We start from the raw sequence: 14,084 nt of genomic DNA on the forward strand, positions 1-14,084 counted from the left end.
TCCAAGTTCTTAGATACGTAGGTATGGGCGCACCAAATTTTGCTATTTGCTTCAGAATAGGAGAGTTTGGAGATTCACTGTTCTTCTGCATAAATGCTTAAAAAACCACATTTTTTGTCAGTGATTTATAAAAAAACAAATAGTCTGGACATCCCCAGACGAATATGTGGAGCTGAAACAAATGTAGTGGGTCCTAAACAGCGAGCTCCCTGATGTGTCAGGGCTGTAAGTGTCCTGCAGAGGCAAAAAGCCTCAGAGCTCTTCTGTTCACTTGTCTGTGATGGTTTCACACCATCAAACTAATCCAGGGAGGAGCCAGCCCCAACATTTTCACTGGCACCAGTACATTCCACATGCTTATTTATCTCTGACTGTCATCAAACTAATCCAGCATCAATATTGCTTTTTTGAAAGGCCTACCAGAAAAGATAAATTAAATACAAGCTGCAGCATTCTTTCTGTTTTTACAAAATGGGGGAATTTCAACAACTGTAACACTGCCTCTCTTACCAACGATTTGTAACCCATAATTACATTGATACATGTGCCATGTCAGCAACAGCAGTGAAATTCATAGTATTTTTTATGTGAAATGTACTGTTTTATTGCATTAATTCACATTTAATGTGTACACAGTAATAACCATAAAATATGATAACCAAAGTTATGTATCTTCTTCAGAACCTTCATTTAGAGAGCTTTCAAAAGAGTCCAAGGAAATTAAAATATCAGTCAGTTTACCTGCAGGATATAGAGCCAAAACACTATGCACTATAATTTCTTTTACAAGCAGTCCCATCCTCTCATAATATCCTACCTCTGATAAAATACAGTAGTCATAATACTTGCACATGTTGTTAAAACTGCAGTGCACAAACCTAAGGTTTTAGAACTAGAGGAGACTGCATCACTGGAGAGAAACTGTGTCTCTGCTAGTGGCTCAAGGAAAGGAGGGCTGCAATGATGCTGTGAAATTCAACAATTTCTTGTCAATAGCATCCATAAAGCAAAGATGTCACGTTCATGGAACAGTTCTTCTTGATAAGGTGCATAAACAAAGGAATAAGGACTAAATGGAGCCCAAGTCTTCAACTCCCCTCTCTTGAAAAGTGAAACAGCAATAACATGGTCTATGGAAGACTGAAAAGAACCGATGTATTTTTGTCTTTTGTCTTATTTTACCAGCTGCCAGGGCTAAATTATACTAATGTAATGTCATGTAATGATCTAAATTGAACACAAATCCTCTCTTCATTACACAAACAAGACAAAAAAATGGCACAATACAGTCCAAGAAATACACTCTCATTCAAGAAAGAAGTAAAAATATTTACAGGTTTTTCTGACATTGGACAAAACTTTTGATAGAGATAACAAAATAATTAACTCTTCTTTACAGAAGTGAAAATAAAATTCCAGGAATATTTTTACTTGTTAGTAATTTAATTTGAATAACACATGTGAAAACCAAGCAAGAAGCTGAATAGTTAAGTAATAATTGCACATAAGATTTATACTAGGTGTGAGAGCAGGAACCAGAAGTAAAGAATAGATATCACTGTAATCTGAAAGATAAAAGCAACCTCTGATAGATTATGATTCATGAGTTGGATGGATTTACTTGGAATGACAGTAGCACGCAACATTTGATGGCAAGAAACTGGCATAATCAGAGCTGGCTTTTATCAGCTTTGGGTTGCCAGAACTTTGTGCCAGTACCTGTCACAGATCAGAAAGAATTTCTCTCTACTGCAACAAAATATTCAGTAAGAAAAGCATCTTCTTGCCTTCAAACTCCTGAACATTTAAGACTGGTGTAAAGAGAGAAGCTGACTTGGCACGGAAACATAAGAGCTGCCCCCATGACTGAACAATATCAATTCTAGAGCAGAAAGAAGGCTCCACAGCAACCACTTCTTAGGTTTTTTATATCAGCTAACTAAATATTCTTAGCTCTATAAGAAAATCTCTTTCACATTACACAAGAAACTAAATTACAGGAACAGTACCGGAATTAAATATGTCTTTAATTTCAAGAAAAGTTTCATTTGTTACTACCATTCACAGCTTTTTACTCCACAGACTCTATTTTTTTAAATTATTATTTCTTATTATTATTTATACCCACCCCTTAAAACTGTTTTAATTTGAAATTTCTCTGGTAACTCTATAAGGTTCAATACTTTTCTTTTGTGGAAATCCATGGTGATACCTGTTATGACTGAATGGGATTCCTGGTAAAACATGCAAGTGGATGTTCATGTCCACTAGTGCAAAATATCAGAAGAAATCACTTAGTACAAGACTGCAGGGCAGTGACACAGATAAACTCCAAAGCAAAGCACTGAGATCTCTTCTCCTTCCAGAGAAGACTTTTGATTCTCTTTGGAATTTGTTAGTCACCCTTGTGTTCAGCTGATTAAATTTGTTTGTAGATGTCCTGAAGATTATATTGACAGCTATTCCTGCTTACATCTTAAGTGGCAAGATGTTGAAGAGTATGAGTTGACATGATATGACAAATGGAAAAACTAAATGCACTGTTGTGTAGCACTTACACTCGTCTCCTGATCACCCCGTGGCATTTTGGCTGTGTTGGGACCGGAAGTCAAGTGAATGGATGACATTTGGTTTTGCTAAAATAGCTATTAATAGTTATTGCTGATTTATGGCTAAATTCCCATATAAGTACGCAGATTAGCAGGGAAGGTGAAAGTTAGCTAGTCAGAAGATTTGTGGAGTTCTTGAGTCTCATTGGTAATTTCACTGGAAAATACATCATGTAAGCCATAAATTTAAAACAATTATGAAGAAAGAAAGCAGATGGAATAAAAGCATGATTGAAAATGACCACACAGTGCATATGTCTGCAACTATTAGAGATTATAGTATCCTTTTCAGGTGCATCTGTAGATTTAAGACCTGATCTTAATTCTACTTCAGTATAAATCAGAACAGAAGATCCACTGAAATGATCAGACTTACACTGGGCTAAGGAAAAAATAAAGTTTGCAGAGCTAATCAAGCTAAGAATTGAAATGTTATACTTATGTAGCAGATAGCATGATCCACATCATATAGATATATTGCAATTTTAGGTAGAAAAGGTCTAAGTCTAGGGAGTATCTCTTTTTTTTTACCCCCCAGTTACTGTTTTTCTATTGCAAATGAAAGTAGACTTTCTGAAAACAAATTAATTTATCTAAAAAAGGTTAGATAGGCATGCTTGTTTCTGAGAGAACATTTTTAGGTCTCAGAGATGACTGGTTTATGGAGCAGCTACCCAGGGAACAGATATCTACCCATACAGAGCCCCCTAATAGTGACCACATTCATTATCCTCATTATTGCAAGGGGAAAGGTGCCAAATGTGCTACAATACCAAAATCTTTAAAAATAGAAACAATATAAGATGGTGAAAAAGTGAAATAAAAATGAAAAGCAGCCGTCAGTGGACTAAAACACTTGCAGGAAGACAGTTAGAGAGGCTCTGTATTAGAGATACAGAGAAAATATATGCAATCATTAAAAATATAAATTAGAAACAAAAAATCACCTGGCCAATATTAAATACTAAAGCAGAGAAAGCTGTCAGAAGTGAAGATTGGGAGCTACATCCAAACAAACAGAAGAGAAAGAAGTATAAATGGCAGAAAGCTGAATACAGGGATGCTATATGACAGGCCAGAAGGGATTTGAAGGAGTAACAGTAAGGACAGGTAACCTATTAATAAAACTTTTTTCAAACATACCATTACCAGAAAGCCTGACAGAGATTCAGATGGGACCAATAGGCAATCAAGGTATGAAAGGAATGTTCAAGGAAGATGAGGCTATTGCTGAAAAGCTATATTAATTTATTGCATCAGTGTTCATTACAGAAGAGAATGAGGTCCTGATATCAGTCATTCCTTATGGGAGATAAGGCTGAGGAATTGGCTCAAATTCAAGTGTCAATAGAAAAGGCTTTAGAGCAAATTGACACACTGAGCAGTAAGAAATCTCCAGGAACAGATGGTATTCACTGAAGATTTATAACAGAGCCCAAATATAAAATCGCTAAACTACTAACAGTGGTGTCTAACCTATTGCCAGAGGAACAGAAGGTGGGAAATGTGACACCAATCTTTATGAGGGACTCCAGAGAGATCTCGGATCCACAGACTGTAAGTCTGCTTTCTGTATAGGCAAAAATGGAAAAACTGTATTATAGGATGAGATTAATAGACATCTGGACAAACAAAGTATATTGCACAATTCACTGCTCTAGTGAGGGAAGATATTTCTTACATATGTATTTGAATTTTTTAAAACTCTCAGTATGTGGACTACAGTGGTTCTATTGCTATAGAGTATTTGGGTTTTTAAAAGGCTTTTGATGTATTTCTTCATTAAAGGTTTCTACAAAATAAATTACCAAGGGGCTAACAGGAAGCTGCTGCCATGGATTAGTAATTACTTAAAAGTAGATGACAAAAAATAGCTGTAAGTGGTCAGCTTTCTCAACCAACAAGTTCCCTATATAGCTGTAGTTGGATCTGTGTGGCTCATCATTTTCCTGTGCTACCTGGCAGAGGGACTTTCTGAGATGTAAGACAGCAGGGACTTCCAGATCTCATTGGAAAGAACAGTGAAGTAAAATGGCAAATACAGCTCATTATCAGTAAGTCCCAGGACAATGCATTTGGAGTAAATCAGTCTTGATTGTGAATGAACTATTTTTATCCCGGACAGAGAATCCAGGGTTACTGGGGTTCATTTTATAAGATAATCTTCAAGTTGATGGCATAACTGGTGTCAACTACAGTGTTAGGATTTCTTAGGAAAGGAACTGAGAGCAAAACAGAAAACAACTTAATAAAACTCATATGTGTAACACATTTAATGCTGCATACAAGTCCAATTACCCTGTTTCAAAAGCCTTTCAGTAGATCTAAATAGAGGTAAAGATGGCAATAATCTTGGCAAAAAAAAACAACAGCACATTTTATGTTAAAAACATGGCAGACATTTATAAAGCACAAAATTATTTCAAGAGTGTAGGTAGTGAGTTGTTATTCACTGTTTTTCATCATGTTAAAAAATGGAGCACATTCAAATCACAGCAGTTTTAAAGCAAACAAAAGAAAATGCTTTTATACATCATATAGCTGTGGAACTCATTGCTTCAGGGTGGAGACCAAAATTAAAATGAATCAAGAAAAGGATTAGATGAGTCCCTGGGGAAAAGGCTCATTAATGAATTTAAACACAATTCTACAGATGTTGCCTCTGTTTCAGGAAATCCAAACAACGAACAAAAGCTGGAATAGAATAGAAGGGAAAAAGATGCCTCTACATGCTTTGTTTTATAAGTACCTGTCTTTGCCTTCTCTTGGAAATCTTCATGTCACCAGGAAGGCAAGGTTTTCTATAGTTTAGAATTAATCAGTAGTAGTATACACTGTAAAGCTTTTCTGTCCTGTGTTGTTAGGAGGGTGACATTAATAGTGAGCTGAAATACAACTTTAAGTCATGAGTATTCGCTCTGCTGCTTTCAAAACATAAATTTAGCCTGTGCCTAACTGGAGAAACTTTTAAACTTTTTTTTTTAACTACTTGCTCTCACTTATGCAGAAATCTAGACCAGTAAGATCTCTTCTGCTCTTGGATTTGGTTTAGTAGATCTGATCTTTGTTTCTACAGAAATGTTTAAAATAAGAAAAACTGTTGATGAGCACATTATTTAAAAAGGTTTAAAAAGGTCTAAAACAGGTTGGAGGGGTAAATATATGGCAGGACCTGTATCTGTTCACAGACAAAGACATAATGCACAGATAAAACCAGAGATGCCAACACAACAGATAAAAGTACCAATAAATTTATTGGAGTTCCTCAATAGGAACTCCTCAAAGTTCGTGGAAAAAAAAGGGCAAAGAATATGTACTTTCTACAGTTTCTAATAAGAACTTCTAATGAGCAAGAAATGAAGCCGAGAAATTTATTGTCTTGTTTGAGTTATATTTCCAAATTCAGACTGGAGAAAGGAGCAAAATTCCTTAGTTTTCTACCATTTGTGTCAGAAGTATGCAATTTTACCCTCAGCCCAAAGGTCGTCTTTTAATTAGACTGCCAGAAGACTTCCTGTGCAGCACCTCCTTTCTTGAGAGCTCCTGCCTAAGTTATACCTTTATAAGTGAATAAAAGATATACTCCAGCTTTTCCTCTTTCCATAGTAGAGATAAGAGGCTATTAAGGGACTCCCTCAACTTCTGTCAAAAACCTGAGATGTTTTGGTGTAACACAGACACAAATATACAACTGCAGAGACAGCAAATTCCTCTAAGTGTGTATCATGGGTACAAACAACTAGTAGAAAGCCTGTTCAAGTGACATCTTCCTCAAACAGCTCCAGAGGTTATGCTGGAAAAGAAGGTTTTCTACTGCTTCGTGTAACTCATATGAAAACTATTTACACACTCATGAATCAAGTCCTTAATTTTAGGCAGACACAACAGATCAGGTAAACTAAGCTATTTCCCTGGATGAAATCTCTCTTGCACAGCTGGGGTAAATTGTGCCACATGCACACAACCCCCATGTGCTCTGTAGTTGAGGGCAGCTGTGCTGGGGGAGGATGGCTGCTGCACAGACACTAAAAGGGACACAGCTGGCTGCACTCATCTCACTTCACACTACCCTATTAAAAAAAGAGTATTTCTATTCTAAGGAAACCTTTTAGGCTGCCCCTAGAGTCTGCACACCCTCCACAGGGAGGTTCATCCTCTTTTCTCAGGTAGTATTTAGGATAGGATTAATTGGTCTGTTTTTCTCCATTGGGTATTAGAGGAAGCCCAGCTGAGGGTTTTACATTGGGTGTGTTTTGCTTGATTAGGTGAGGAGAATCCTATCCATGATTTTTTTAAAAACAAGCATATCTTGTGTCACGGAAATTGCTGCGTGAGCAGAGTAGATACAGTTTGTACCTCAGACTTTGGCTTCCTCAGAATATACTAAACAAAAGATAAATGGTGCTTCTTGAACAATACTTGTAACCTTACAGTGTAAATGTTAAATAGAAACTGCACAGCCTCAATAAAGCTAGAGGCTGCTGTAACGAGCCATTCAATTCAGCACAGAGCCCAAAGGTAGCAATCACAGTGCACTTCAATTCTTTAGTCCCACTGCTATGTAACAGCATCAGTACCAAGTTGCCATCAGCATGTGAATGATGTTCTTCTCTCCTTATCTTTTCCTCCCCAAAACTCACTGACATATGAACTGTTGTATCTGGCTCTGCAGAAGTCACAGAGAAGCATCTGAAAGAAAAAGAATCTGAAAAAGAATACCCGAACACTTTTATTTTATATTCTGCCTCCCAAGGATTTTTCTGAAAGTTGAAATGAGTATAGCAGACAGGAAATAAACTATGACATAATCTAGGGAATTAGTAGAACTCTAACAGCTGAGACAAATGCAGGAGCTGCAGCTTGGTTTAATTTATGGCAGAGCAAAGCCAATCCCTGATACCACATCTTCCCTAAGCTTTATTATTCAGTGCCAATAAACTGTGAAAATTAGTGCAGTGAAGTCCAATTTGAAAATAGACGTTATTTTGCATTATTATGCAAAACGTGCCTGGTGGTGTTGCATGAATGTAGCATCTACTATGAGATTTAAACTTTGCAACTGTGCACTTGACAAACATTTTTCATTCTTGCTTCCAGTTGACACCCTAGTATGTTTTCTGAATGTATTTTTGTCGCACGGAAGTATAGTGCCATGTTGCATTATGTTCCACGTGCAAGCAGTTAGGAGAATATATGCCAGCCACCAGCATTGTACAAGTCAAAAGTGATTTACCATGGATATATGTGCCTCTTGATGAATATTTCTAAGATTATACAGCTGTTGTTTATCAAGTATCATTTATAAAGCATTACACGACAGTAGGTTGTAAAGAATGCATGTGCAAGCTTGTAAAATGAAACATAATGCTTGGCAATTTAAAAAATATATTCATTGTAGATTTAATTGTTGAATAGTTATGTTGATTTATACCACACAAATGGGGACTTTATGATTCACAATGACTTAGCAGACAATGAACTTCATTGCACCACTAAAGTTGGTTTATGGGATTTAGTTGCAAAAAAGGTTAAGGGATTAGTCCTGCATTTTCTGCACTGTTGAAACTCTGCACTGTTCTTGACTCCAGTTGTTGAAACAGAAACACCACTGCAATCAGTCCACCAGCCTGACTCTAAAAGTTCGTGAGACAACTGCTTACAGTAGTTGTCGCATTAATTCAGATAGTAACACCAGTCCTTTTTCCAACAGGTCATTAATGAAACTCTCTTCAGAAAATTATTTGGTAGTTAAAAGTAAAATAGATTGATAGCCAAACCTCCTTCAGAAACTTATACTTTTAGTTAAAAAAGAAATAATTTACCGGCAAGAAGTTCAATAGTTTGAGAGGATTAATAAAATTAATCAAAAAAAAAAGAATTTTAATTTAGTAATTGTGATTTATTTCTGCCCCACCCTTATTTTCCACTATATCTGGACTCCCCAGAGATACAGTAACTCCCATAAGTTCCATGCTACGTCAAAGTGAGACACTGCTAATATCAAACTTGTGTAGCATGAGAGAAGTAGTCCAGTGAACTGACAGATCAGGGTCATTCAACCTTAATGTTCATAAAGCCCTTGAGACAATATGGCAGTATTTCAATTTAAAAATAAAAATTACTTTCAGATTAAATATTTTTAATTTTTATGATTTTTCATATGCTGTCAAAATTTCTGAAGTAGTTCTGGTGAAATTGCACTCCTTGACCATCTCTGACACCTCTGTGGACAGTCCTCACTGAGAAGCCTACAGTTAAATAGGTGTGGACAATACCTTTCCTTCCTGTTCTGTGAAAGAAAACTTATTCAGTACCTTGCCCATATGAATGGACAGAGAACTTCAATATCATAAGTCTGTATTCTTCGTAAGTGCTCAAGTCAGGAAACGAGAAGGTTTCCTTAAAAAAATTAAAGAGTAGGTCTGACAAGTGTAGTGAGCCAAAAATAATCCAATAATGTTAGATCCCAGATGAATGTATAATTGGATGCTGTTCATCACAGTGCCTATTTTTTTCTCATAAGAAAGTGATAAAAAAAAACCCTGTTAGTTTTCTGAATGAGTGAACAGTAACCTTGTAAAATGTGTGTAACTGCTCGCATACACAGAAAAATAAATACACACAGCATTCATGCATATGCTTTTGTCATGTGTTTGCACACCTGCGACTGTAGGAAAAAATAAAGCTGTATTATTTGAGGCTCAATGTTAATGCAAAGTGTTTACTTACTGAATATTTGTAATGCAAACTGAATCTAAAATACCACCACAAGAAGAGTGAAATTCTTACAAAATACATGGGTAGGATTATTAGATTTTTCCAGCTTTGTCAGTTTGTCAGTTGCTAACCTATGTGCTTTTGACTGTTTCTTTAAGTTATGAGACATTTTCAGTATAGAATCAATTTATGTGTAGCATGCATTTTGTTCTTTCTTTTGCTTGTTTACTTTGAAAGCTTGAATCTGTATTTGTGCTTAGACGTTTGAAAAATGCCAATGCCCTGCATTAACCCACAAACCAAATACTGAATGCAACAGGAATTTCCTACAAATGTTCTGGATGATGAATACTTGGCTTTGATCTCACAGGAACACTTGGAATAGAAAAAATCAGAAGTACTGGAATTCAATTATTATGATAGTTCAATTAACCTCTATTGAACAGATGTAAAAATTATACCTAATTATACACATAGCTGACTTCAGACATGGACCTCTGCCCAACGAGGACTAATCAAAGATCACCAAATTCATTTCACTTCAGACCTTTGCTCTCAGAAATGAGTACTACAGTAAGTGATTTCACCATTAAATATCCCTCTAGCACCATAATCTTTCTAAAAGTCTGTTCAGTGCTCAATTTTATACTAAGAAACTTAATGTGATATCCCCAAGTGTTATCACAGAAATTCTAAAGAAAAGGTCACTGATAAAAAGAGGCATTTAAAGGTAGCTTAGCTGAATATTGCTGTAAGCCTACCTCACTTTGGCTCCACAGACATACATCAAAATGCATGAATTTGTACCTACATTTTAAATAGATCCTTATCGTGGTGACTAGGAAATGCTCTGAATTTATTCTTCTGCATGAGGTCCAGTGCAAGACTTTATTCTGAGAACCAAAATGGTATATGTAGTATAAGAAGTCCATGTATAAAATGTATTTTCTCTCTAACCATAAAGTAAATTTCTTTATTATACAGCAAGTTCCTTAACTTAACACAGCCTTTCTTTAAGACAGAGGAAAGAAAGGTTTGTAATCAGTTATACAGATATGAACACAAATTCTACTCTACCGTATTCTAGGAAAATGTTACCTGCATTTTCTGGGCAATGTAATTTTTATTGTTCTCATATTTAAAATACATAAGAAAAAATGAGCACAAAGTTTAAAAGAAGTGTTTCTTTCTCCCAAATATCTTTGTTTTTACCACTGTCTAACATATATTATTCATTCACATAACTTTTCTATTGCTAGCACTGTTTTTCAGGAAGGAAAGGTATTTTCCATTCCTCCATGAGATTTATTTCTGTTTCTGTGTCTTTTTGAGATTAACTGCACAACAGCTGCCCAAGTTCCTGTTCTCTCCTTAGCTATTTTTATAAATACCTTTATTTTCTTACAGCTACTGGTTTCCAGAGGGGATCGGTGGGCTGGCAATCAGCAAGAATATCCCTGAATATTCACCACTGCCTTCTGAATAAGAAAGAAATTAACTGTTTTGTTATAACTTCTTGGATCCCTCATGATGGGGAAAACGATCATGTGTCTAGACTCCTTATCAGGTACTCACCCACCCATCTAATTTTTCTTCTTAACATTCTGGTAAATGACTGGCATTGACTGGATCATATTGCCTTGGAAATTACTTTGGAGTGGAAGTTGTTCATTTTATTCAGGACCTGTGCATCTTGGATTCCCATTTAAATTTAGTTGCTGTTGGCCATAGCTCGCCTACATTTAAAAATACATTCTTCTTCTGGGTTCCTTTAGCAAGTATCACAGAATCGCAGAATATTCTGAGTTAGAAGGGACCCACAAGGATCATTGAAGTCCTACTCCTGGCCCTGCACAGAACACCCCCAAGAGTCACCCCACATGCCCAAGAGTGTTGTCCAAACCTTTCTTGACCTCTGTCAGGTTTGGTGCTGTGACCCCTTCCCTGTGGAGCCTCTTCCAGTGCCCGACCATGCTCCGGATCAAGAATCTTTTTCTAGTATCTAGCCTAAATATGATGTTTAGATAAAAAACCAGCAAGCAAGATGGGGTGGAGGGAAATGAGAGTCAGATATTCTTCTGTGACAGCACTATATATACACAGGGTCCCTTAGATCTGAATATAGTGTGCTGTTCCTTAGAGCTGCCAGCACATTACTGGTAAAGGGATCTAGTCCCACTGGTAAAACTGGTTCATTTTGAGGAGACAAAGTATTTATCTTGACCTAGAGAAAGGAAAATCAAGGTACTCTAACTAAATTTAAACCATTGGTGTAGAGTTATGGGTAAATTAATAGTCTTCAATTTATATAACAGAGAAATATCTTTCAGTGCTTTGTGTTGTGCAGTCTTCTTTTAATGAGATAATGTTGACCAGCTGTATTCTTTTTCAATTGTGTCTACACTGAACACCTCACCCATGTTTACTGCAGGTTAATAATCTTGTGGAAAGCCAAGCAATTTCAGTTTTTGAACACAGGGAAGTATTTAATGTAATTATATTTCCTTCTAAAACAACCAACAGCTTGGAAACATAGGAAAGTACTTGTGGATAAGTACTTGAATACTGCTGCTATGATTGTTTTTCCCATAATGTATCTCTTTTAAATAACGAAACTTCGTTATTGGCATGATAATCTAGTAAGACATTAAACTTCAAGCCTGTTAACAGGGAGGATATTGTCTCATATTATATATAAATTACAGTTTATGCACTACATTTTGTAATTTACAATTATTGTCTTCTATTGTCTACAAGCAATTACATTTACAGTAAGCAGGTTGCAACAACAGTACTAACACAGCCTTGCTTCCTATAAAGTAGTGTCCTACATCTTCTCCAAAATCACCTCTGCTAGCTGGCTTTCCTCTTTCATAAATCACTCTGCGGTTGTATCTGTAGTTGCCTCTTCCTTATCTTACTGCCCTTATTCTTTTCAGATCATTAACTCACCTCCTGCAAAACCTCCCTGATGTATCCACCAGATCATCAGCTCCCTCCTGTGTCATCCTTCCATACTTTATTCTTGCCTCCAGGTGAGGAAAAGTCTGCAAGGACTGGCTGGCAGTTGCCAAGTGGTTAGCCAGGTCATGGGCCCGCGTGCTACCAAACACCAAATCCCACATGAACAGAACTTCCTTTCCTCAGCAGCAGCAACAGTGAAGTCTCTGCTCTCCATCTATCCATGAAATTCACAGAACTTGTAACAAACTTACATCTTTGAGACTTTCACTAATTTAATTGAACATAACCAATGGATTAAAAAGTTAATGTGGAAGGAGAACCAGGGAAAAGGATAACACAGCCACGTCAGCTTTTTATGTGGAGAAAACTGAACTAAATTTGACTTCTATAGCTGTAAATTGAAATGTGAAACTTGAAAAGGAGGAGGAGTTCTTTTTAGTTCTTTGGTTTTTCAGATGCAATGAAACCTTGAATATCCAATGTGGTCAAGATCTGTTTCCTGAAAGACTCCTGACTATTATATTGCCTGACTCCCTGCCTGGAAATTTAAGACATAAGCTTCTGAAATCTTACCATTGTTTTTCTCAGCACATCACTCGTAAGAAATTCTAAAGGCATTTTCACTGGTGTAGAATAAAACTAAATGGAGAAGGCAATACTATTGTAAGAAAAATACAGCATTTTTAATAAATTTGTGGATGTAAGAATACAAGACAATAGAGTTGACTTGAACTCCTACATTCAGGAAGGAATTTGGTCATCTGAGTGGTCAGAGAATTTTGTGGCTGCTTAGACTTAAAACACATGGTGGCAAGGCAGAGAAATTGACAGTTGCACAGTCCAGAATTTTCAAATGTAAAAGGACAAATATTCAAATAATGCGCCTGTCCCCTTTATTTTGTTTGAACCTTACTGAAAATACATTTCTCACTCTCCCACACAAATATGCTCTATCATCAGACACGTTGGTTACTATTGCAGCTGGACTTTTTGAGGACAAACATGTATCATAAAACCATTTTTATATGTGGCATTTTTACTAGCACGGTCTCAGCAGAGATCCAGGATTGAATAAGCATGAAAATTGAAGTGCCTTTGTATTCAAAATGGTGCTCACTCATCCTTGGTCAGAGTTGAAGGAAGGCAAACACACAGGAGCATGCACTGATGGAAATACTGTAACTGCCTGTAGACAAACCCAGGATTTGCTACCCAGCAGAGTCCAAACAAAAGCAAAATCATGGTGTGTCATTTGTGCTGTCACTGTAAGACTTAAAAATACTGCACTATTTCCTCACATCTTACTGTAACACAACCATTAACATACTGTGTATTCTGTCACGATTGCTTTGCAGAATCTGACGTATCACTAACCTGGCACTCTGAGAGCAACCAAGACATATTTAACTGGAATAAAAAATAACCTTCAATACAACAAGAGAACAATGGAAATTTTACATTATATATTATAAACAAGAAAAATAAGTAATAAATTCCTGTAAAATATTTGAAGGCCAAAGACCAGTCAGGTCAGGACCCTTCTGTGCTATGGTCTGTGGAAGCATTTTGCAAGTGACTCTTCTTTCCCTAAAGACTTGTGTTGATGAACCAGTAAGCTGGGGGAAAAGGAGGAGATAACAACACAGAAGGAGACAGATTATTTGGAGATAGTAACACAATGTCCAACATAAATAGTTTCTATTGAAATTATTTTTTATTGCATTTGAAATCCAGTGATAAAAATTCATTCTTGTGCTTGCACCTTGTCAGATAAACAAGTTTCACGCTGACCTT

This window comes from Passer domesticus, chromosome 1 (assembly GCF_036417665.1).
Source record: "Passer domesticus isolate bPasDom1 chromosome 1, bPasDom1.hap1, whole genome shotgun sequence".
Classification (NCBI taxonomy): Eukaryota; Metazoa; Chordata; class Aves; order Passeriformes; family Passeridae; genus Passer; species Passer domesticus.